Source organism: Herpailurus yagouaroundi, unplaced genomic scaffold (genome assembly GCF_014898765.1).
Source record: "Herpailurus yagouaroundi ecotype Mexico unplaced genomic scaffold, PumYag 181, whole genome shotgun sequence".
Classification (NCBI taxonomy): domain Eukaryota; kingdom Metazoa; phylum Chordata; class Mammalia; order Carnivora; family Felidae; genus Herpailurus; species Herpailurus yagouaroundi.
The window spans coordinates 13,334,993-13,360,510 of record NW_024412412.1 but is presented as its reverse complement, the minus strand read 5'-3'; the positions used below and the strand labels follow the sequence as shown (position 1 = coordinate 13,360,510).

Sequence of the window (25,518 nt, the reverse complement as noted above, 5' to 3'; positions counted from 1 at the left end):
CAAAAGAGGACCATCACATGCATTCGACAAAGCTGCAATATATTCAAACGTATGAGAGAGACAGGAAGAGAGAGCACAGAGTTTGAAGAGGACAGTACCTACCAAGCTTGAATTCTCTTTTGGAATCCAATTAGCGTAGCCACGAGAGATACTGAATTCTTATTTATCCAATAAAGATGGCGATGGACATATCTGAGCGATTGTTCAATAGAGACAGATATTAAAACCATCTGCGACTACAGAAAGGGAAAACGGCTGATGAATTAGTCAGCGAAGACAAAATCCCTAAGTGTGGGCTTGCTACTCCTTGTCATTTACAGAAGTTAAATTTATGAACAGAATAGAGAAGTATGCATATGTATGTAAGAAGGGATGTTAGGGTTTCTAATGATATAAGCCACTGAAGTTACCAATCTTGTAAGAACTGCAAAATACTTTTCTGAATTTCCTCTGCTACTACGGCATTTCAGCCTGATGTTAAACATATAAAAACACATCCTCCATCCTAAATGTGATTTGTTCTCTAAAGCTTCCGCCTAGTAATTTTCCTCAATATTTAAACTTTCGTAAAACTAGGGCAAAAAGGGGGACCGGTTTTAGATAAGTAATATACATAAATAGTAGACATACCCATTTCCCATCCCTTTGTCCCAGATTTTGAATTTACTTAAACTGAAAATCACAGATGTGTTTTTAAAAGAACAGAATTTGCCAACATAGTAAGATGGTAACTTAAGCACAGGCAGATCTAAAGGGTGCCCTTCCTCTCCCTCTCGTAATAACAACCAAAATGGCCATAGGCTACCCCACCTAGAGATCACCTAGCACCAAAAGAGCACATCACATTACAAGAACTGTAGGAATTTCAGCTAGTTCCACTGTAGCTGTGACCCGTTAGAAGGAAGATTCTTCCAATGAATTTGCATTGCTCATCCTGAGAAACAGAATTAAGGACTTACACAGAGGAAATCCTGATGAAACGCGGCTCACCTCACCTCCGTGAAGAACTGAGGTGTGCAGATGGGGGTAGGTCTAAGAGAAGTGAGACATCACTTGCAACCCCTTCAGCTCATGGGGCCCAACAGCACTAGGAAGCAGCTACTAAGGTTAAATTTAAAGCTACAGGCACAGATAAACCAGGAAAGTGCAATTAAAAAGAAAGCAGGGGATAGAATATTAGTATCAGATAAGGTAGTAATCTCCCATATTAAAAAAAAAAGCATTAATTTGGATAAAAAGAATCTATTAAAGCTGAAATATGCAATGAAGATATAGTAGGCATGAACTCTATGTAACAAATAAAGCAAAAGAATATGAAACTCATTGAAAAATAAACAGAAACAAGGGGCACCTGGGAGGCTCAATCAGTTAAGCGTCTGACTCTTGGTTTCGGCTCAGGTCATGATCTCACAGTTTGTGAGTTTGAGCCCTGTGTTGGGCTCTAAGCTGACAGTAAGCAGCCTGCTTGGGATCCTCTCTCTCCCTCTCTCTGCCCCTCCCCTGCTCATTCTCTCTCTTCTTCCTCTCTCTCAAAATAAACTTAAAAAAAATAATAATAAAAACAATAAACAGAAACAAAACAATAATGAAAGACTTTACAAATCTAACAGGTCTTTCAAATAACATGAAAAACAAAGAATACTTACACTTGGGATTTCAATCAGTGATTCTCAATCAGGGACAGCCCCACTTGCCTGGGAATGACTGGAAAGGTGGTATGGGGAGGGCGAGGTGTTTGGGTGGCTACAAAGTTGGTTTAGTGTCTATGAACAAGAGTTAAGACCACTAGGTATCCTGAAACACAGGGATAGCTCCTCAGAGAGCAGACTTAACCCATCTATAACGCTAACAGTATCTCAGCGGAATTATATTCAGTCGTCTAAATCACGAATAAATTTGAATTTGCCTTAACAGATACAGAGCAAATGTTGATACCTGCATATAAAGAATATACTTTTTAAAAAAAAAAATCATTCAGAAAGATGTAGCCAGTATTAGGTAAGAGGCCTTCAAGTTGTGGTATGTGCAATTCTGGGAGTAAGAGAAGCTCTTCTAGGAGGTGTGCATGCCTGAGTGGCCCAAAGGAGTCCATTTCAGGCCTTGATACTGATTTGGCTGCAGAAGAAATTCTCCTTTCTTACCTACACTCGAAGGACAGAAAACCATTCAAAAGTTGCCATGTGGCAATGCCCCAATATACACTGTAGAGCAGTAGGCTGAAGAACAATCAACAGTTAAACTGTACCCCAATAAAACAAAGCATTACGAACGCTTAACACCCCATTTCATTAAGAGATACACTTCCAACAGAATTTTATTTTTATAGCCAATAATTTTTTATTAAATATGCATATCTGGTTTTGGATCAGGTGCATACTGACTATATTAAAAACTCAAAGCAGACATTTTGCTTCCAGTTCTTAGAATCTTGTAGCCACAGGGGGGAAAAAAAGTTAATTCCACTTCTTATTTACCTATGGCTGCAAATAAAGGACTTTCAAGAATAAATAATAAATATAATTTAATTAATAAAACTAAACTGCATTAAAATAAAGTGCTCTCAGGAAAGTGGAATGAAAATACAAGTCTCAAAGAGAACATAAAATAGTGTAAAATATCCAATTGTCAGCTTCTTAATTTATTTGTACATAAAGGATGGTGAGCATAAAATTACTAGGATATTTACCATTTATTATTAGTAATGTACACTTAAAAATTATGTTCTAATGGTTTTTTTAAATGTTTATATATTTTGAGAGAGTGAACAGGGAAGGGACAGAGAGAGAGGGAAGAGAGAATCCCAAGCAGGCCCCTTGGTGTCAGTGCAGAGCCCAACACGGGACTTGAACTCTCAAACTGAGATCATGACCTGAGAGGAAATCAAGGGTCAGACACTTAACCAGCTGAGCTACCCGGGTGCCCCATGTTGTAACAGTTTTATACAGAATGTCAATATATGTCATACATGGGAAATTAATCCTATGCAACTGTTCTTGTGATAAAAAACATTAGATTTTAACTAAAAAATGTGTGAGAGTGCATTTGGTTTTTCAAAATTCTTTTAGTGAGACTATAAGGCAAAAGTTTGAAGACCATTATAAAAAAATGCAAAGAAAATCTCAAAAAAATTCTAACAGCTAACACTCTCCAAGTCACATTATTGGATTCCAATAACCCAGAAAAATGAAATCTGCAGTTGCAAAATGTACACAAATTAATGATTTAAAAAACACCCACACACGGAGGGGGACAAAGCTGTACTCATCAGCATATTAGTGACCATAATTATGTTCAAGGGAAACAACCAAAGGGGGATCAGCTAGATTAGATCAGAGGTTGCTAATTGGAAAAGAAAAACAATTATAAATTAAGGAGGTAAGGTTTGGAAAAAAAAAAAAAACAACAACCAAAAAACATGTAACAGAGACCTACTGCTAGTCTAATCAGGAAAAAAAAAAACCCTGAAAATAGAAACATAAAACTTTAGGATAAGAAAAAGGTAGTTCCAAGTATATTTAGGCAGAATAAGAGAAGCAATTCAAGGTTCTAGAAAGAATGGAGGTCTTGGCCTCTACTCTATAATTTACTCACAAGGCAAAAAGTCTTTTGAAATGTCTAAAATTAAAGAATCCACTCAAGAAACCGGCCCCCCCCCCCAACCTGGGTATCTTTAGTAATTAAAACGAACCACTCTTTTAACTTTCAGGGAAAGTTTAATTGGCAATAATGATAGGGAAAATCCAGCCAAATGTGTTTCACTAAAATTAAATTGGACTCTTCATCAAGTCTGGTGACAATAATTATTTAATGACGTTTTAGGATAAAAGTGGACTTCTGGATGTAAGTTCTAAGAAAACAGGAGAATAAGTCATGTGCACTGTGATATCATATGGAATATTGCTTAAATGATCTATACATCTATGATTGTCTCCATTTCATTTTTATTTCTTAAGTACTTACTTTTAGAAGTCATCTACCTAGTTTATAATAGACAAATATAACTAACAATATATTTATTTTTATATATATGAGGAAGCTCATCAGATAAAGACAGTATACAGTGGCACATTTGCTCTCCTAACAGTGGAAGGCCACTTTAAAATGTTTTTAGATAGTCTGAAGGTACTTGCATTACAGTCAAGTGTTTATTATACTGAGGATAATTAAGCATGTTTTAGATTATTTTCCTCCCCCTGGCTGTCCAGCTTTTGGTCATTTCACTGCTCATTAAAATTTCCACAAGAAAATGGTCAGGGAAGGAAATCCCAATAAATTTCAAGGCAAGTATAACTTTACTCTTATTGACAGGGAGGGCACATTCCGTTACTGGAGGATGTCTATACCAGAAGAACACCACCAATCTGCATTTAGACGACTTAAAATACTGTCCCAAATCTAATTTACTTTTAAAACCCTGTAATTGTCTCATTCAAATGGAAAAGTTTCAGGGCTAAGCAACAAATGTGTTGTAATTTACCTGGAGGATTATGGGGCCTTCCCTCTAAGGGTAGTTCTCTTAGGGCCTGCAGGCTTCAAAACATCCCAGAACCGACCCACACGAGAGCCCCCGCCTAATGGATCTACACCGGAGCACATCTCCGACGGCAAACTCTCACCTGGTGTTTGCAGAAGCTTCAAAACATGGTAGTGTGACCAACGTATTTTATTTTCACTGCTGGCAAAGATGAAATACAGGTCTTTCCAATTTCCTAGGACCCCTTCTCCTCTTAGCAGCCATTATGGTTTGCTGTTCATTTCCTTTCCCCGCTTTGAAATTATCTGTATTCATCCTATTCTGTAGCCTACTGTAGAAGGGATAGGGTTGAAGTCCAAATATGTAACCAAAGGGGCTGTGTTCCTGGCATTCAGAACTGAGAGAAATTAATGTACTAGTATTGTTCTTCTTCTGTTATACTCTGGGTTCCACAAGAACTTGCAGGTTATCCTGCGAAGCTTACGGCATTGTGAGGAAATACTTTTTGAGTTCCAAATACACTTTTAAAATACAGTTATATAAATTGGGGGTTGACTTTATCTGTCTGGCTTATACAGTGTTTCATTATCAAATTTATAACACAGCATTTATGTCTTACTCTTACTAGTTCATAAATAACTCACTTAGGACAATATAGCCAGATAAATGACTTTAGGGCCCCACCACGAAACTAGTTCCAATAATATATAAAAAACTTCCATACTTTTTAATGATGACCTTACCCGAGGGATAAGTTAGCATTCACTGCCACTTGAGATTCTTTCCAACTCTACGATTCTATTACTCATTTCTAAAAATGGCCCAGTCCCAGCTGGATATTTTGTAATTAAAAAATTCAAATTTATAGGAACTCTTCCAAATGTCCAGGGATATCTGATACAACAGAAGGAAAAAAAAAACATTATTAAAATCACTCCTTTATATTTATTATAAAGGAGGATTTTATATATACATTATGCAGGTAGAAATACAACGATTTTATTTTTTCTAAGGCTGATGCCGTTATTTTAATAAAATACTGGTACGAGCGAAAGATACTAGGTAAGAATCCAGAACTGCATTTAGTTCCCTTTCTACACGACCTACGTACGTATGTCCACAAATCTCTTAAATTCACTGGGTCTTGATTTTCTCACGATCTGGATAAGTCCTTCGCTACCTAGAGTTATGTAACTCTTTTGAAATGTAACACATGAAATATGAATTGGGTGAATTGAAAATGTGGCAATTAACGCTTTAATTTTATTTGACTACTATAAAATTATGAAATTGGGGCATATGGTAGCAGAGCTTAACATTAAACAAAACAAGAGATATAAATCTCAGCTTGTTTCTTTATTCTACTTTTAAGAATTCATTTATGCAGAGGCTCAGATGCTTATCAATATTCAAGAATAAACACTGTTAGAGACAATGCTTCCATTGGAGATTTGTACAAATAAACACAGACTTTCAAAAAAAATCACTCACTGACTCTTCTGGCTAACTATGTCAAAGAAATTCTAAAATCATCTCATCATACTGATTTACGGATCTTTATTTTAAATCACTTATTTTAAACATCCATATTGAGATTAGTTTTTTTTCCCCCAAAGTAATTGGCCAGTAGCTCAAAACACAGATTAAATTAGTAACTATTATTTTTGGAAACAAAGGAGAGATAGTGTTAATATGCTAATTATAAAACACCCACACCTTCCATACCCCCCCTTGCAGTCTCCCACAACCCCCTACACACACCCTCCCACACAGGAGATGTTGTTTATTTTCAATTTACATAAAGGCTCCTGAGAGATAAGTAAATAACTTGTGGCTACCAAGCCTAATACAGGACTACAGGGGGATCCATTAAAATTAATGTATCAAATTGGGTTACTTATTTCTAAACAAATCGACAGAACTAAAAAAAGTAGATTGGCAAAAAAAACCACGTGTTATTTTCTTTATCAGGAAAACTTCCATGCAGGTGTGGGGAAAGAACATAGTTCTGGTCCATGATAATGGACATTTGAATGGAGGGGTATTATGTGTCAGTTTAAATAAAAGTACAATAAAAGAATTTCAGAGCTGAAAGAATCTCTGAGATCTTCTATTCCAAGCCAATCCTTTTAAAAGGTCTTTTGAGTCATTATTTAGGATTTTTGTAATCCAACCCAAGTAAGGCAGTGGGCACCAGAGCACAGATTAGAAGCCACATCGCTGACATCCATCTTGTCCTTATACCAGGACGCATGGCCCATGGAACGCAGAAATCTGGCCACTGTCAAATATACGGGGGATCCTAATGCTATAAGGACCTAACACCAAACAAAGTAACTTGTTTTTGAACAAAGTGGGAGAAACTTGGTTATTTAATGAATAAATGATGATGAAATACTTTTACGCCTTTTATTTGTTGCATTTGCCTCTGGGCTTTGAAACATTTTAAACTGGCCAACATTTTTTTTTATAAATTTAATGATTGTTTACATTATTAGGAATTTAAGTTTTATAAGTCGGATCATTCCCTCTACTTCCTTCTCCTGTGCAACCTGAGGGACAACCAGAGACAAGACCTGGGTCTTCCTGACTTCCGTACACAGCAGTGTACTTAAGTTCATTTCAAGGAAAACGGAACAGAGGAAGTAAACTGAGCAACAGAGGTGACGAAGCACTATGCTCTCCTCCCCCCCCCCCCCCCGATTCTCCCAGGCCAGTCATTTCTGGAATATCTGCCTCAGAAAAATATTCTGCAATAAGACTCAGACATATTTTCATATAATAAAATGTACTTGTCTTAGAAAACCTGTCGAACACGTGTTTAAAAATTTATATTATTGAATACAATCAATTACGATTGTAAACAAGAAAGACAGGGAAGGTCTGGAGTTTGAACCACATCCCTCTCCCCCAGTCAGCACCTGGGCTGACATTAAGCTGTGGGCCGTCAGACCTGGGGAAAACTTGTATGTACTTCAGGAAAGTGGAGGCCGGGAGGCCCATTTGCTTCACGGAGAAAAAATATCCCAGAAGTAGAAGAGAAAGCTGAGCGATCTTCCAACAACCTAAGCGGATATTCTTTCAGGCCTGAAATGAGACATCTCCGCAGATGAATCCCACTGATAAACCCGTTGCTATCCGACTGGTAGAAAAGTCCTTGATCCAGAACCTTTTCCTATTCTCCACCCCTCACCTCCCCCAAAAGGCACAATAGACGTTTCTACCACCGAAGATTTACAAGGTACACGTTCACAGAGAAGGGTTTAAGCCATATTCCCCAGTAGTCTGTTTTACATATATACCCTCCCCCTGGCAGGGCTGACCCCCAGTGGAGCGACAACCATGTACAGTATGAGCACTGATGTGCCTCTTCCCTGGTCTGCAGCCTCCCTAGTCCACTACCCCGAAAGGGTCTCTCCCACCTAATTAACCAGTAGCCGTTCCCTAGGAAAGGATCCCATCCATCATTCCTTGGAAATATAACACTTTAGACTTCAGTGTATCATTTATTGTCTTGAAAGATGATGATAAACCTCCTGAAATTCCTGACCTAGATATCTATTCATTCTCACGGAGAAATACTTCAAGCGCTTATTAAAATACGGTTGATATTTTAAAACAATTCCCGGGTATGTATGGGTATTTCAATTTTGCAACTCAAATCGAAGGCCAAGGGTAATTTTTTGAATAAATTACAAATAAGCTTTGTTGGCAATCATAAAGTTCATTTGTTGTACCACTTATTTTTTTCATTAAAAATATAGTCAGTTTAGAGGCGCCTGGGTGGCTCAGTTGGTTAAGCATCCGACGTCGGCTCAGGTCATGATCTCACGGGTCGTGAGTTTCAGCCCCGTGTCAGGCTCTGTGCTGACAGCTCAGAGCCTGGAGCCTGCTTCAGATTCCGTGTCTCCCTGTCTCTCTGCGTCTCCCCTGCTCATGCTCTCTCTCTCTCTCTCTCTCTCTCCCAAAAATAAATAATCACTAAAAATATTTTTTAAATAGTAAGTTTAAAACATACAGGGAAACTGAGAGGCATAAGACCATACCCACAAAAATTTTAGTACAACTAATGATTACCATGTACTCTATAAAACTAAATTTACAACTAGAAGAAAGTTTATATTTTCTGAGTGCTATATCTGTAAGCTCGTCAGCCTCAATAGCTTTTGCTTCTGTTTAGTTTTTCAAATTCTGAAAGTAAAAAAAGAAGCATAAAAGCTAAATTTTAATTGGCCCATGACTGAATTGCAAACACTCAAAATTCTGCGGCCCTCCTACTGGAGTTTCCCATAGAGTGAGATCCAGGAGAAGAGACACGTACGTCAGTTTTGGCAGATAAAATACCTTTTAAAGAACAAGAGTACGAAGGTATGAGTGCCCAGTTCTAACTTCTCTCAACCCACTAAGGAATGAGAAAGCAAAAAACTGAGGCCAGCAAAGAAAACCATTTTTTACCTGCTTCTTCTGTGTTACTTTCTCTCCCACTGTAGTAGGCTGAATAGTGTGCCTCCAAAATTCATGTCCACCCAGAACCTCAGAACGCGACCTTATTTGGAAATGAGGCCTTGGTGGCTACGGTTAGTTAAGATGAAGTCACATGCTTTGGGGTAGGCTCTAAATCCAATGACTGGTGTCCTTGAAGGATGAATAAAGGACAAGGTGAGGGAGGGACATAGAGGGACAGAGGGAAGATGGCCACGTGGAGACGATCTGAGTGAGGCACAGGCCAGACAACGCCTGGGCCACCAGAAGCTGGAAAGGGCAAGGAAGGCCGTCCCCTAGAGCCTTCAGGGGAAGCACGGCGCTGCTGGCACCTTGACTTTGCGCTTCCAGCCTCCAGAATTATGAGAGGTTCAATTTCTGTGGTTTTAAGCCACCCAGTTTATAATACTTTGTTAAAGTAGCCGTGGGGAACTCTACCTCCTCAAATGCCTAGGAAACCAACCAATGAAGCATTACATCTTTCTTGGGCTGGTACAGTGCTTTGTTTCCTGTTTTCATCTAGTCTTTGGTGATTGATGCTAATATTTAAACTTAGCCATCAGCCTAACAGCCTAGTGCTATCACCCAAAATGGCATTATAGTCTGGCTTCAACCTTTTCAGTAATGATGAAGCTTGGTCTATGTTTAGTAAAGTTTAACACAGACGTGAGATCTGGACCTACCTTTGGCCACTGAGAAACAGAATAAAACATTCTCAGTAAAAATTTAAGACCCCAAACCATTTTATTTCCACAAGAAACTTGTAGGTATGCATTAAAGTGTTATAAGCAAGACAGGGTTGTAAGAATACTGTAAGACAGTATACTTGTTTGTGAGTTTCTTATATCTTAATATTAATTAAGCACCAATGCCAAACACAGAGTCGGTACTAAGTATTTCTTTTTTAAAGTGTATTTATTTTTGAGAGAGAGAGACAGCGCGTGTGTGCACATGGGAGGGGGGGGGCGTGGGGGGCAGGGGCAGAGAGACAGGGAGACCCAGAATCCAAAGCAGGTTCCAGGCTCTGAGCCGTCAGCACAGAGCCCGACGGGGGCTCGAACTCACATACTGTGAGATCATGACCTGAACCGAAGTCAGACACTTAACTGACTGAGCCACCCAGGCGCCCCTTAATAAGTATTTCTTAAGTTAAAGTGAATACTCTAGCAGTATACTATTGCTATAAATACCTGGGAACAGTGATTTCCAACTCCCTAATACTTTCATAAGACATTTATTTATTTGCTCCCAAAACATTTTAGTGTTTTATTTTACCAGTTTGTATAAAACCACTGTAAACATTTGTTTTACTGTGTTCAAGCTCTTTCTTTTTTTTTTTAATTTTTTTTTTCAACGTTTATTTATTTTTGGGACAGAGAGAGACAGAGCATGAACGGGGGAGGGGCAGAGAGAGAGGGAGACACAGAATCGGAAACAGGCTCCAGGCTCCGAGCCATCAGCCCAGAGCCCGACGGGGGCTCGAACTCACGGACCGCGAGATCGTGACCTGGCTGAAGTCGGACGCTTAACCGACTGCGCCACCCAGGCGCCCCTCAAGCTCTTTCTTTAAGAAAGACTTCACTATTAGAAATTAACTTTAATGGGTTATGTATATTTTACTCACTCCCCTGAGAGTTTTTAATCAATACGCCCTTTTCTCTGCCCCACCCTCTAAAAAAGTGTCAGTAACACTACTGAAGAAATTCTGTCTCTAAAATAAGGCAATGGATGTTCAGAGACCACAAACGAAGTAAATTTAGGGAGCACTGGGGAGAGAAAGAGTATATTCAGAAAGCTTCTAATTCAACAAGCGAAAGATACAAATGTATTAATCTTACCTATATACAAAATGACATTAAATGGTTCTAAGTAGTAAGATTATAAGGTAAAAACAGAAGTATGGCTCTCTCACAGAATCTATCTGAAAACATATTATTTCTCTGAAATCATCTTTCCATGGCTTGCAATTTTATAACTTCTAAAATTCTAAATCAATACTGCATAGAACTACACATTACTGCCATACTCAGCATAAGCCTGGTTCATATTTTAGTATTTCCAACTCAATTCGAGCTTAACTTTATTGCAAAATTTTCTTTAAAAAGTTTTAAATCTGGCAAGTGTAGTAATACCAGGATTCCTCTGAATCACAGATGAATATTTTATATTTTACAAAACTCGTTATTTCATGAGCACATTATTTTTAGCTTTTACCCTTTCAACTGTGAGGAAAACATCTCTAAATCTAAAGGTTAATGATTTACTGACAATTATAAATGTTTATAAAAGTGTGGCAAATTCTTGGTCTATTTGAGAACATTTATTCCTTAATATTTTATTAATCACAGTAAGAGCCTCTGTTACATTTAATGAATAGCACTTTTTGCAGGAAAAGACTTACACAAGTAAGAGACACTTGGGATAACGTATTCCAGCAATTGAACGACCCATCTCAAGTATAGTGAAATGCTGGCAACAGATATAAGGGCTAATATTGTGAGTAACATTCAGACAATACTGGGTCACCTCACAATGACCGTCACCGCTGCACCTCACCGGCAATGGTTTCAAAAAAAACAATGCTCTTTATGTGAAGTCTTATTTCAAGGTGGTCTCCCAGATTCAGGCAGAATAACGCTGTGAGTGTCTTTCCTTTTGCTTTTAAACTACAAAAATGACAAACTAGTCTTTTGGGTTTTTTTTCACAAGACTATGGCTTTCATATAGAGTTAGGAAAACCCTCAAATTTTTCATTACACTGTTTTTTTCAACTATTACAAAAATATCAAGCAAATTTAAGTGGTTCTTTGCCAGCCGGCAAAAAAAGGAATTTTAATTGCCTGTCTGTAACGTCTGAAGAATGCGAACTAAAAGACAGACCTAAAGTTCAGGCAGTCAGTCAACAGGCTTCTCTGTTCAGATAAAGGGGTTCTAAGTACATGCGTTCTGGGGGAGGAGGGCTGTTGAAAAGTCAAACAAGCAAAAAAACAAAACCCCAAACAGAAGACATAATCTCTGACCTTGAGTTTGCCATCTAAAGAAAGCCATCGAGTAGAGAGCTTAACCAATTGCATCAGTCTGTGAGAGCAACCTCTTAAGAGCCCAGGGGAGGCTGTAATGAGCATGTAAGAAAGGAGGAAGTCTGCAATCCTTTGTTGGAAAAAGTGACTGAGCAGTTAAGATGGGAGTTGACTAGGAGGACAGAAGACGTTGCCGGAGGACGAGACAGGTACGACAGCTTAGCACACCTACTCAAAAGAACGCCAAACTTAGAGTCGGCTGCAATTTGGAGTCCCAGATCTGTCACTATCAGCTGTGTAAACTCAATAAAGTCACTTGATCTGTCTGCACCTCGATGTCCTCATTCGTTCAATTCAACAAGCATTCGGTCCGCACCAAGTGCCACCAAGTACCAGGCGTGGTTCTAGGCTGGGAGGACACCAACTTTCATAGCAGTTCCTGCCTACATTAATGAACTGTAACATTTAAGAAATTTGAGAGAAAGCCACGAACTGAAAATAACAGGAGGAAAAACCCATTGTGGGTTGGTTTCTCGATTTCTGCTATTTCCTCTTTCCCCTTCAACAACCAGAGAGATCTTCCCCAAACACATTCTGTTCTCTCACCGTGTTCTACACCAAATCCCCAGCGGATCCCAGATGAACACCTAAATCCTTTTATCTCAGATTCCAAGTATTCCATGTCCTGGCTTCCACCGACTTCGTTAGCCTCATCTTCCAAAATTCTCTTTCATGAACTTCATGCTCCAAGTAGATTATCTGATATTTTTTCAAATATGCTTCACACATTCCAACTTCTGAAACTGCACATGTACCTCCCTCTGCCTAGAACGCCTCCTCTCTGTCACTTGTCCAGAATCCCACCCCTTCGTCCATCGGGTTCAGAGACTTTCTTGATATCATGATAAGGTTTTCTGAGTAGGAGAAAGATAAGAGAGAGAAGATCCCTGAGAAAGACAATTTGCCTTTTTGGGTTGAAGAGGAATGTTAAAGGCAGGGTAGCTAATGAGGAAGATATTATAAAACATGACTGTGACTGCACAAGTAAATATTTATATGAAGTAAATATATATACATATATATATTCAAAATCAGTACTTTATGACAAATGACTGAGTATAGATAAATAAATGGGAAGAAACTAGTCTAAATGGACTCAAGAGAACACGAGTAGGAAGTGGATGATAAAGAGTGTACCAGATTAGGTTTCCAATTGGTGCTGACTACATTCACTTTTTAAAATTTAAGAACTGATCTTCCTTAATAAATTTGTAAATTCCTAAAATATGCTGCAGTTAAATATTATGTATTGATTTCAAGTTTAGAGACAGAGAACAGAATTTGCCATATAGTAACCATGACTAAGTACAGTGACAAACTCAGTGATTACTGGGTTAAAAAAAAATCTCATTTTATGAAATGGAGCACTGACAATTTCACTAATAATCGGGTTCAACACTGACAATTTCACTAACAAGTTCCCTGCGTTTAAGGGAAGGAGGAGCTGTGTGATAAATAGCACATATAGAACAGGATCATAAAAGGTGGCTAACTTTAGATCTCTTGCTTTCTTTGAAAGACATCAAATGTCACAAAGATAGCAAACACCACTGCCAATGCTCCCTCTCCCAGACGGCCACTCCCTGGGACTGCTGTTTATCCCTCCCTGGCACAGAACCTTGGTATTCTGCTGTGGGTTTCATCTGCCACATGGGATATTTTAGCCTATAGTAAAAGCAGGCTTATTTTCGTCTATTTCATTGTGACCGACGTCTATTTTAGCAATGTGAATCGGATGTTTCGTTGGATTATGATTGACTAAATCATGTAAAAACAACAACAAAAAAAAGTGTAACTGGGAATTCTCCTAAACAGAGCAATCACACACATACATATATGAAAATATATGTATGTAAAATGTATACATATCTGACTGCTATGCTAACAATAACATATATTCTTGGTGAACTTGAGAGAAATATATTTTAATTTGTTAACATTTATTCATTTTTGAGAGACAGAGCATGAGTAGGGGAGGGGCAGAGACAGGGAGAGACACAGAATCCAAAGCAGGCTCCAGGCTCCGAGCTGTCAGCACAGAGCCTGACACGGGGCTTGAACTCACAGACTGCAAGATCATGACCTGAGCTGAAGTTGGACGCTCAACCGACTGAGCCACCCAGGCGCCCCAAGAGAGAAATAATTTAACGGAGTCTATCAGATTTACCTTTGTTCAATCTTAAGGTCCTCTGTCCTAGGATCACAACAGTGACCTATTGTTGTAGCAGAGCCTAGACTACTTACCTCTATTTTCCAAGTGTTTCTGTTTCCACACCGCAGAGATTAATAAAATCTTCAAGTGCTCTCTTTCCAATGAGGTACCTCATTAGAGGTTCAAGTACACCCTAAGAATTTGGAGGTGGGATTCGCAATGTTACAAATTAGCAATATTATTGCTCATTGAGATATTTCTGGAAATAGGGGTCAGAAAAGAATTTTATAAAATATACACAAGGAGATGGTCTTTTAAATGAAAAGATACTATCAGCTTTCTTTCTCCACAAATACACTTTAAAAATCTTTAATACTTGGGGCGCCTGGGTGGCGCAGTCGGTTAAGCGTCCGACTTCAGCCAGGTCACGATCTCACTGTCCATGAGTTCGAGCCCCGCGTCAGGCTCTGGGCTGATGGCTCAGAGCCTGGAGCCTGTTTCCCATTCTGTGTCTCCCTCTCTCTCTGCCCCTCCCGCGTTCATGCTCTGTCTCTCTCTGTCCCAAAAATAAACGTTGAAAAAAAAAAACAAATTAAAAAAAAAAATCTTTAATACTGAATTTCACCCATGTTCTGCCTCAGGTGAGGTGGAAAGATTATTATGTTTACAATTCTAGGGCCTATCTCTTGAGAAACTGAGGCACTACTGAAATAAATATTATTAATAAGTATTTTAATAAACCAGGTGTTTATACTGATATCAGAGCATGCAAGTAAATAACTTTTCTCAATTTATGAAAAGACCCAGCACCTGAATCCTCTATTCCTAACTGGAAGCATAAAAAGCATACATTTCTATATAAAATGTAATATGCATGAAATTTAAATATACTTTAAAGAAATCAACATATTATCATACACTCACAGACCTTAGAAGTTCAAAAAAAAAATCTAAGCATCGTTTAAAATCAACTACATCAGGGGCGCCTGGGTGGCTCAGTCAGTTAAGCATCTGACTTTGGCTCAGGTCATGATCTCACAGCTTGTGGGTTCGAGCCCCACGTCAGGCTCTGTGCTGACAGCCTGGAGCCTGCTTCGGATTCTGTGTCTCCCTGTCTCTCTGCCCCTCCCCTGCTCACACTCTGTCTCTCTCTCAAAATAAATAAACATTTAAAAAATAAATAAAAATAAAATCAACTACATCAGTTAAAATCAACTACAGAGTTTTGTTTCTAAATTTCTAAATTTAATTTTTCTGCCAATTAAGGACACCATTCATGGGTTCAGTCCTTAACTGTGACATGTAAAAAGGGACTCTCATATAATGCCACGCGACACTTTAACATACCAGAATTCACCCAGATGAATATTATTGCCCTCAAAGGGTCATCTCAGGAGTCATCCCCTATTTTTCTCTTTCGGGAAGGACTCACAGCATATATTTAACTGTGGTAAATACCCTCTGAATACAGATCTAATTTTCTGAAACAGCCCAGTGTTGGTTAGTCAAGCCTGGGAAGAAAGTGAACAATCAAATGAGCTAAATTGGTATTTGATCGAAACGAGACATGCCTATACTCTAGGAGAAGAACCAGTCTTGTCTGTGTGTTGCAAATAAACTCCCATTGCAAAAGAGCAGTTTCAAAGAAGTTTGGTTAAGGCGCTATGACGGAACATGAAAGCAGTAACAATCTATTTAGAGCAAGGACATCCACCTTCACTTTCAGAAGCCCTTACAACCAACTAACCACCAAATTGGCAAGCAAACGCGGCCCCACAGTTAGCCACTTCCCTGGAGGCTGGCGAGCAGATTTCCTCCGCAGGGAACGCCTTCTCTTCCTACTCCTTAGGCAAGCTGAATTAACACAAAAGCCAGCAGAGAGCCCCAGATTCCCTAACCCATGACACCTTCACAAAAAAATGCAAACAGATGCACAGGAGAAGCAGGCTGTGTACATAAAAAGCAGCTGACCCTGTAGTACAAAATGTACAAACTTAGGATCTATTTTATCCATGCATAATGCTTCCTTACCATTTTAAGTTTGATTTTTTCCCCCAATAATTTTGAATCCGCTGAAGAAGTTTAACAGAACCTCTACTAGAATCCGTATCATGTGAAGCCAATGGTCTGCTTTACCTCCTTTTACAAGAACAATTCAGACTCCAGCAACTTTTCTAAAGTCACACAAGCAGATAATAAAGTGCTAATTTGTTTGGCTCCCAAGCAGAGGTTCTTAGCAGGCCAAAACTATAAAAAAAACAAGACCACCAATAGATTAGCCTTGGGCGCAAAGGACTAAACACAAATATAATTTATCATTTTGCCAGGTTCAATAAATACCATTCTGATGTGTTAATAGCCTTTAACAATGAAGGCATTCGCTATCAATTAAATACACAAACCATTAAATAGGGAATAGAAGTGTCAATAAAGGCATAATCTACTAATTTTCTAATCAATGATGCTAATCATTGCCGGATATTAATCAGGGAGTGGACATTAGCCATAACATAGATGATCACTTATGATTATGGTTCACTAAAAAAAAAAAAAATCTAAATAGTATTAAAAGCAGAGTACAATACTAAACACATATTCCCTCAGTAAGTATTTGCTGATAAATGCTTCGCCTTGAACAAATGGAAATATTTGCAACATTCAATGATCCCAACGTTTACGAAAGGCTGCATACAGGCACATTTCTACTCTAGGACAGTAAAGAGAACTTACATGTAAAGCAACGTGAGGACTACAGTTGAAACAAAACCTAATGTAACTTAACCTGGAGGCAGAGCTCAGTAATGAAGGCTAGAACTTCCACATTAGGACCCACCCGCCTCTGTCCTTCAGTAAACGAATAAACCTTACGCAAATCGCTTAATCTCTTGAAGCCTCAATTTTCTCATCTATAAAATAGGGAGGCAGAATATTTCCTTCATAAACGTCCTGCAACACATGTGGTCCTTTACCATCCCGTAATAATTGTTGCCAAGGCAAAAAGCAGACAGGAGGTCAGAGGCCCTGGGCCCCGGTCACTTCCCAAGGGAGGGACGTAGTGTCTCAAGGTCATTCCCAAGGGAGGCGGGAGCGCGTCTCAGGTGTGTGCTTTCCCTCTAACCAGCAACTTACTTAACGGTTCTCTGCCTCCATGTCCACATCGCGAAGATGGAGATTATAAGAGTATTTAAGTCCATGAGTTGCTCTGAAGGTGAGACGAAGTATCTGTACAAAGGGTTGAGCGCTTAGAAAACGCTAACAATAAACGCTGGCTATTCTCAGGCCTCGCTTTCCCGTTTCATACGACCTGTGGTCTGGACGAGGTGATCTCAGGCGTCTCTTCAGGTCTGAAAATTTCTACTCCTACTCGCTTTCACAGACGTTCGAAAAACCGTTTTTTACAATTTGGTGGGCTTTTTTTGCTCCTAATGTCGATGAAGATGGGGCAGGAGAGGAGAAAGCTGGGGTTTCTTTTCCAACCTTCCACATCGATCAGCCCTCTGGTAAGAATAACTCTGAAGGGCTGCTGGTTGTTCCTCCGAATGGTCACATTAAAGAAAGTCTTCCCTACATCAGTCACCCGGAAAAGTCTCATCAAATATGATGTTTGCCATTGCAATGCTAGCATTTTTTTCTTATTCAAATTTAGTGTTCTGATTCAATGAACTATTGGCTCCTTTTAAATGTCCTTAATTGTGGAAATGAACGTTTTGCTCCACCTAAACACTTAACGCTAGTTGGGACCCCACTTACCCCAAAATCTCACCTGACCAGAAATGCAAAGAAATGAAGGTAATAAACCAAAAGGGCCAAAATTCACAGAAGCAGCTGTGAGAATAGTCTTTGTTCATAAGCTTCTATTCCCTTTTTATGCAAAAATTACAATAACAACAAAAATAGCTTTGGCTGTTTAATGACAGAGGAATAAGAAGTGAAAGACAGCATGACGGGAGAGGAAAATGAAAAATGCGTCTTAAAAATTATACCTCCGCTTGAGCTGCACACGTAGTTAAAAATTCTTACAAGAAGGAATGTAAAATCTGGAACAGGTCTGAAATCACACAATACTATGTTCAGATCATTGTTCTACCGTTTAAGGCCTGTGTCACCTTGAATTTACTTAACTCCTCTAACAGTTTTCCCATCAGTAAAAGGGAGAAATCCCTTCTAAAAGGGATGTTGTGAGAATAAAATGAGAGGGCATGTATAAAACATTTTGCGTAGTAAGGACCCCAAAATGATACATAATAGTAATATTTAAAAAAAAAATTTAACATTTATTTAGTTTTGAGAGTCAGAGAGAGACAGAGCGTGAGTGGGGAAGGAGCAGAGAGAGAGGGAGACACAGAATCCGAAGCAGGCTCCAGGCTCTGAGCTGTCAGCACAGAGCCCGAGGCAGGGCTCAGACCCATGAACCGTGAGATCAAGACCTGAGCCTCAGACTGGGAATACTTAGCACCCTCAACAGCTCCTGGGTAAATGATTATATTGTAACAGAGTTCATAAGGATGATCGTCCATTACCAGGAAGCTAAATTATAATTAATATACTTTGTTCGATAAGCACTCAACAAACATTTATTGAGTAACTACTATTTCTCAGACTTATGGTTTGTACTGGCACCCAGAGATGAGTAAGACACAGCTGTGATCTGAAGGAATTTGTCCCCCTAGTGGGGGAGAGAGAACTGTAAACACATGACTGCAAGTACCCTGTGTTAAGTGTTGGAACAGAAACACGGACCAGGCACTATGGAAGTACAGCAGTAGCTAGCTTTGCTGGACGCAATCTGTTCAGGCCTCAGACATGAAATGCCGCAGAGGCTGACTCCTGAAAGATTTGTGACAGGGTTAAGAGATGGCCGAACTAGCACTAAAGGAACGTGTTGAAGCATGGGTGCCTGGGTGGAAAGGAATAGGCGGAAAAGAGAAACGGAGGTAGAGGTGGGATTGTGAAAAGTCTGATAAGACATATCAAGAATTTGGACTTGACCCAAAAGACCTCATGAAGATGTTATGCGGGGATGTGCCACGGTCAGAATCATGATTCCGAATGACAATCACGGCGGTAGTTCAGAAGCTGGATTCAGCAAGAGACAGACGGAGGCAAGGAGACCAGGTAGAAGGGCTAACAAAAGAATCTAAAGACGAGATGAAAAGAGCCTGAACGCAGGCTGTAAGAGTGGGAAGAGTCAGAGAGGGGGGGGAGTTTATAATTCCTCTTAAACATATTTCCATTCAGTATTTTAGTTTTTAAAATAAAAAGTCCTCAAAGCACTAAATCCCTTGCGATCAATAAATCTGACTCTCCTGTCATAACTCTTCGTGGCGATTCTGAGTTCCTTAGATTTTAGTGTTCCATAATTCATAGCAAGATGATAAGGCGATAATCTCTGATAAAGTTTGAAATCGTATTCTAGGTATTTTGATACTTGGCCAATTCTTTCTTTCTACGATAAGATCTGTACTTCGTTCTGGTTAAATGTTAAGAAAAAAGGATTCAGGAAAAAGTAAAGCATCGGTTAAACCCCCACCAGTTACGTCTGACAGCTTGGCCTAGGAAGACAAAAATCTCGTATGCAGCACTTAACTGCTCTAACTGGAGTTTCCAAAAAGGCTACATCTTGCACCATGTTTAAGAAAGCTCTTCCTATTACTGAATACTTGTTCAAATATTTAAGCAAGAATTTCATTTGAATGGAGTCGATACGAAATACCTCACCAAGGAAATACTGACCACAAAGTTAAGAAACAGAAACTATAGAAACTAGAAATCTTTTGGTTTTGTGTTCACTTTTTTCAGCAAAGCGAGGAGTCCAGAGCAGCGGCCACCGAACTAGCAACACGTGAACAAGCTTCAAGCGAACACGCTTAGGCACTTGTAAAAACAAACATCATTCCCATTATTCCCAATGCTAAAATTGAGGTTGGCAAGGCTCTCCTCTTAATAGCTCGAAAACAATTTCAAAAGTAGCAGGAAAAGCAGCTACTTTGCGAAGAGACTAATCATCGTCATTAAAAGATCCTTAAAAGCAAATACAGAATGGTCAGTCGGCCTGGTCACCTTAATTTTTAATGAAGGAATATCCTCAGCTCTGTGGATGCATGAAATAGACTTCTGGAGGAAAATGTACTGTCATTAAAAAGAAAACTGATTTTAACCTTCACCTTCACTGGTAATCTACAATCACAGGAAATAATATTTGAAAACAAAACAAAACAAAAAGGAAATATGAGACAGAGGAAGAAGAAAATCTGTCAGGGCTAGAACAAACAAGGTGGCTATCATAAAACAGCCAAATGGTTTTCTCCACCTCCATCAAGGTCACTTTACTGATCCTGGGCTCAATAAGATGATAATGCATTTAACCACTTTCCTTGCATCTGACTTCGACCTCACAAATCCAAATGGCCTTGTTTAACTACCCTGGCCTTTCAGCATTTCCCTGAACAAAGATAATTAAGGAGATGTACTGCCCCCTACTATCACAGGAATTGAAAGACAAATAAACTTTTAAGAGCACAGCCAGGTGTCTAGTCCACTAATGTACAACTTTTAAGCAGGAGGTAAAATGAAATAATGGGTAAATAATTATAAAAGGTTAACAACGTTAAACTTGTTATATACGGTAATTCTGTTTTTATTTAAGAGAAAAAGCATAAAAGGAGTTCCAGGCTACATTTTACAGGTCTCCAGATAGCAGGTTCTCTCTCTGCCTGCCGGATATAGTTTCAGACAATGGAGAAAAGGTACTGTGCAGAAACTAACATGAAAAATTTCATGAAAACTCCCACACATCCTTTTCATTTAAAAACGTTTACGGTGACCCATATACATACATAAATAGAAAAAAGTGAAGTGTTTTTCCACGTTAGTTCTGTATTACTCATTTCGGTAGGCTTCATAATCCATTCTGCTTTGTAAATGTAGAAGACAAGATGTTTACTTGAAACAGCATTGAATGTGAAGAGAGGGAAATAACTCTTAAGAGGGAAACTCTTTTTCTTTTAAATACTACAGCACGTGGCTTCCCAAATCTTACTATTGTTTCGATGTGATACTCCCTCAAATATCTGTGTGTACTTCTCTAGTCTTATTCTTCCCCCGTGAAATGAATTTATTGCCAGTAATACGTGTACCATAAACTATTTCTGGGATACCAAAGAAGTAGTTGTTCTCTCTCCATTGTAGTAAAGATTTAAGAGTACATATTTCAAAACTTAAACACATAGGATTCGTAACCGAACAGGCAGGTTTGTAACGAAAATCAACACATACATTTTAAAGCAACTGGTTTCTTAAGTATTAAAATATATACCATGCCAAACCTTGTAAAACAATATATAATCAAATAACTGCTACACATCAAATTATTATTCTCTGTGGGGAAAAATTTTTCCACATGTCAAAAAAACAGCACATTCCAAATACCTAACTGCACACAGGTTAAAAAAATCTTAGACGTAATTGTGTATCACAATGACCTTTTATTTTAGGCAAAACTGTCATGAAAGTCCTATTAATGTATTCCGTATCCTCTATTGCTAGAGAAATCTGTAACGTCAAGCAATCCGATACATGTAAATATAAAGAATTTCCAATGTAAAATACTATTTAAAGAAAAAATGAAGTGTTACTGTTGGCTCCAAAATAGTCACTATTTGAGGATATAGAATCCCTTCGTATACGATTACAGCCAAAACAGCACTTAGGATCGAGAACTTAACATCTATATTTATATGCTTTAGACTTTTCCAGATCAACGTGATGCAGCAAAATCTTGTTGGTAATCCTCATCTAAAACTCTGGGAAGCCCCCTGCTCCTCTCTCTTATTCTCTAACCTCCTCATCTTTACATTCTTCCCTCTCTGCCTGCAAGTTTCACCACTTGTGTTTGTGTCTGTTGCTGGTGTAGCTAAAAAACCAGGTCACTGGAAGATCTAGCTCTTTAAACACGGTCACAGTTGTGACGGGTTTGTAGCCAAAACTATGGAGAAGTTCTGATCTAACCCAGAAGGGTACAACTCACGTTAGGGTAAAAAAAAAAAAAAAAAAATACAAAAAACGAAAAACTACTGCCCGTAATCCCGTAATCACTTACTTTCGCACTGAGACATATCACTCTATCTCCTTCATGGTACCAAATTCACAACACCCAAACATCCTTAAGTTAGGAAGCATATCCTATTTCTCGAAAGTTTGGCGCTAAAGCACTCACATCCAGGATAAGCTAGGAGGTCAAAGCATGGCTGGAATGGAGATGTGCATCTATGCATACCTATATTTGCACAAAGAGTTAAGAAGTGTATAGTTAAGCAGTGATATACCACGTCAGGGTAAAATGTAAACTTTTTTAATATGAGGAGAAGTTAACAAAAATCACTCCTTTAGATAAAGACTTAAAACAAATATAACATCCTATACTTGGCTTCTGCATTTAGATTGTTAGAGAGGTGGTTTGTAAAAAATCTTCATTCACAATTGTTTAGTCAAAGTCCAGAAAACAAAATAAATTATAAGCATAAAGAGACTGATGCTCCAAAGCCCAATCTCTTAATTGCTGATCAGAGCTGAAAATAGATCTTTTTTTCTCCACTAATTGAATGAGTCTTGTTAAACCTTTTGAAATGCACTTTAGAAAATGCAAGAATACAGCTCAGAACAGGTTCTTTAATTTGGGTCATTTTCTGTTACTTGCAGTAGTGACGGGTGCTTAGCAACGCTGTTCTGGTGGCCCTTTTAAGGAAATGAATACCTGGGATACAGCATTTTAATCTATTTTATGGCATTAATTATCAAGATCACTGTATTTTAGACAGTGCCTCCTTTGCACTTTCCTACATTATGAAAGAAAGGAGTCCCGTGATTAATTGGATGTATTATTTGAGATGACAGAAGATCCTGTGAATCCCCTTTCCAAGTAAAAAAAAAATTAATAATAATAATAATAATAATAATAAGGACATAAAAACTAATAGTAAATACAAGTCACAAAGAAGGTTAGCTTAAGTGTTTAGACAAGGATTTTACACTGAAAATCAGTATTCAGGCATCTGGAAGGGTGCACGTTAAGTCACTTTTCTTTTTCTAAGTCTTTGAGAAGAATTAAATTCTTTTATGCCGCACACTAGGCGCTGTATCTAAGAAACGTGATGCGACCCGTCCAATGGCCATCGTGGGGGACGATTTTATTTGGTACTCAAAGACTTGCACCGTGTTTCAAACACTGGTTTTAGGAAAGAGGACTTTTACCTGAGAAATGTGAACACGAACAGCCTTTTAAATCATAACCAGGTTACTCACTTTGCGTTTATGTTAATGTGCTCGGGGGATCAACTGGGACGAAGCCAAGGAAGCAAGGTAAAATAAAAAGCTACCAACCAGTTCTCAGGGAATCGAACTGCCATGTTATCCTCTGTAAATCCATCCGTTCTCATCTCATCAATAATCAGCACAACAGGTTCAAGAAACTAGTAATTAAAAATATTTGGAACACTCCCTTTCCCTTAGCTCTCTGATCTCTCACTTATCCTTGTTCAGTGTACAACTCTTCTAACTTTTCCCTCCTAATCACACAATTCATTTCAGATCCCATGTGCCGAAGAAGGTGACACTCTTCCATAAGGCATTCTCTATCTTGGCGGCTAATAGGAGATCAAGTGATTCCCTCTTTGTCTGGAATAGTACCCTAATTTCAGTCCTTAATGGCCAATTCTTTAAGGCTTTTAACACTTAGCCTGCAAAGAGGAGAAAGACACCAGGTTAACAACCTGCAATCACATTTCTGGGGCAAGTTGCAGTTCATCGGTTCATATAGAACCAGCATCTCTTTCAATTAAACATAGTTTATACTTGATTTCCAATTTATCACCAAACTGTGTAGATCACAGTATAAAATGAGTCACACCCAAATTTCACAAGTTTTTTAACCTCTTAAGACAGATGGACACTGCTTAGGCTTTGGGGGCTTTGAACCAGTACAGCTGCATTTTAACGCCAGGGAATCTGGTGGGGGAAAAAAAAATGTGGGCCACAGACAGTATATGCTGCACTAAAATATTCTCCTACTGAGACAGGCTCGCTAAGTTAGCTGTATTTCTAAAATGCCTTCTCTGGATATTTTCAATCCTTTCTTCAAGACTACTTTAACAATTAGCACAGAGAGGTCTCTGCATGAAGCTCTGAAACATTTAAAACCAGAGAACAAAAGGTTTATTTTAAAAAGGAAAACCTTGGCTTGTACAACTCCAGACGTGAATCTGCTTTCAATTACTGAAAGTATTTCCACTTCAGTGGAAAGGGATCAAATCTTCAACTACACCATCTTAAGGCACTGAATTTGATTATATTAGGCTTTCAGAAGACAGAATGACTTTGTGACACAGGCACATAGACTCTTAACATATCATATCTGAGATATCCCAGAGAGATAGAGACGCCAGCACAGGGAAGGCAGGGAATGTGACTTCTCATCTCTCATTCTGAGAGACGCCACAGATCTTTGTTTTATTCTCTGGCAATACGCACATAAATGGTAGAAAGCTTTCTACTTTACTAGACAGTGCACACGTTTCCCCCAGCCGGCCCCCAACTATTCTTCCAGGAGCAACCTGCATGGAAACACAACGGCAAAGTTGGATTTCTTTTAGAGACTCGGCTGTACAAAACCCTCTCCTGGCAAAAATCACACACGAAGTGTTTCGCAAGAGAAAATCCGCTCTTTTAATTAGCACGATTATTTTGTACCTCTTTCCCCATTAAGCAATCAGTATGATGGATTTTAGTTAATGGAAGCGAAGGGCTGATTAATCTAAGCTCAATGCAGATTTTAAAACACATCCAAGCCATAAATTACCCCAAATCACGACTGCTAAGATTTGCTCCCCACGAGTCCAACAAGACGCATCGCAAAAGTCACCCAATGCAGGAGAAACGACAGCTTTACCTCGTGGATCAGGACTGTATACTACCCTTTAAAAAAATTAAAAAAAAAAAATCCACCTAATAAAAAATACCGGGAACAAAAGACTCCATTCTCCCCGCGGCTACCTGCACCACTCCGAGGGACGAGGAGGAATCCAGAAAGTTCAGCCTTCGCCTCCTCTAAACCCCCAAATTTGGTCCCTCAGGGGTTAAAGAGCCACCTCGTTTCAGACGCTAATGTTGCCTCTGCGGCGATTCTAACCCGCGCGGAGCCGCCTCCCATTCCGACACCACCGGGGAGAGAAGCGGGGCCGCCGCCGCCGCCGCCGCCGCCGTCCCCGCCGTCCCCGAGCGCGGCCGAGCGCGCGAGCGACCCCGCCGCGGGAAGAGCCGCGCGAGGAGCCCATGTA

At 39.1% G+C, this 25,518-nt stretch overlaps 1 protein-coding gene across 11 annotated transcripts in view; it reads right to left on the bottom strand.

The window, feature by feature from the left end:
• TENM3 (teneurin transmembrane protein 3) overlaps positions 1-25,518 on the bottom strand; it is a 1,301,596-nt gene that overhangs the window by 323,954 nt on the left and 952,124 nt on the right. The window lies entirely within an intron of this gene.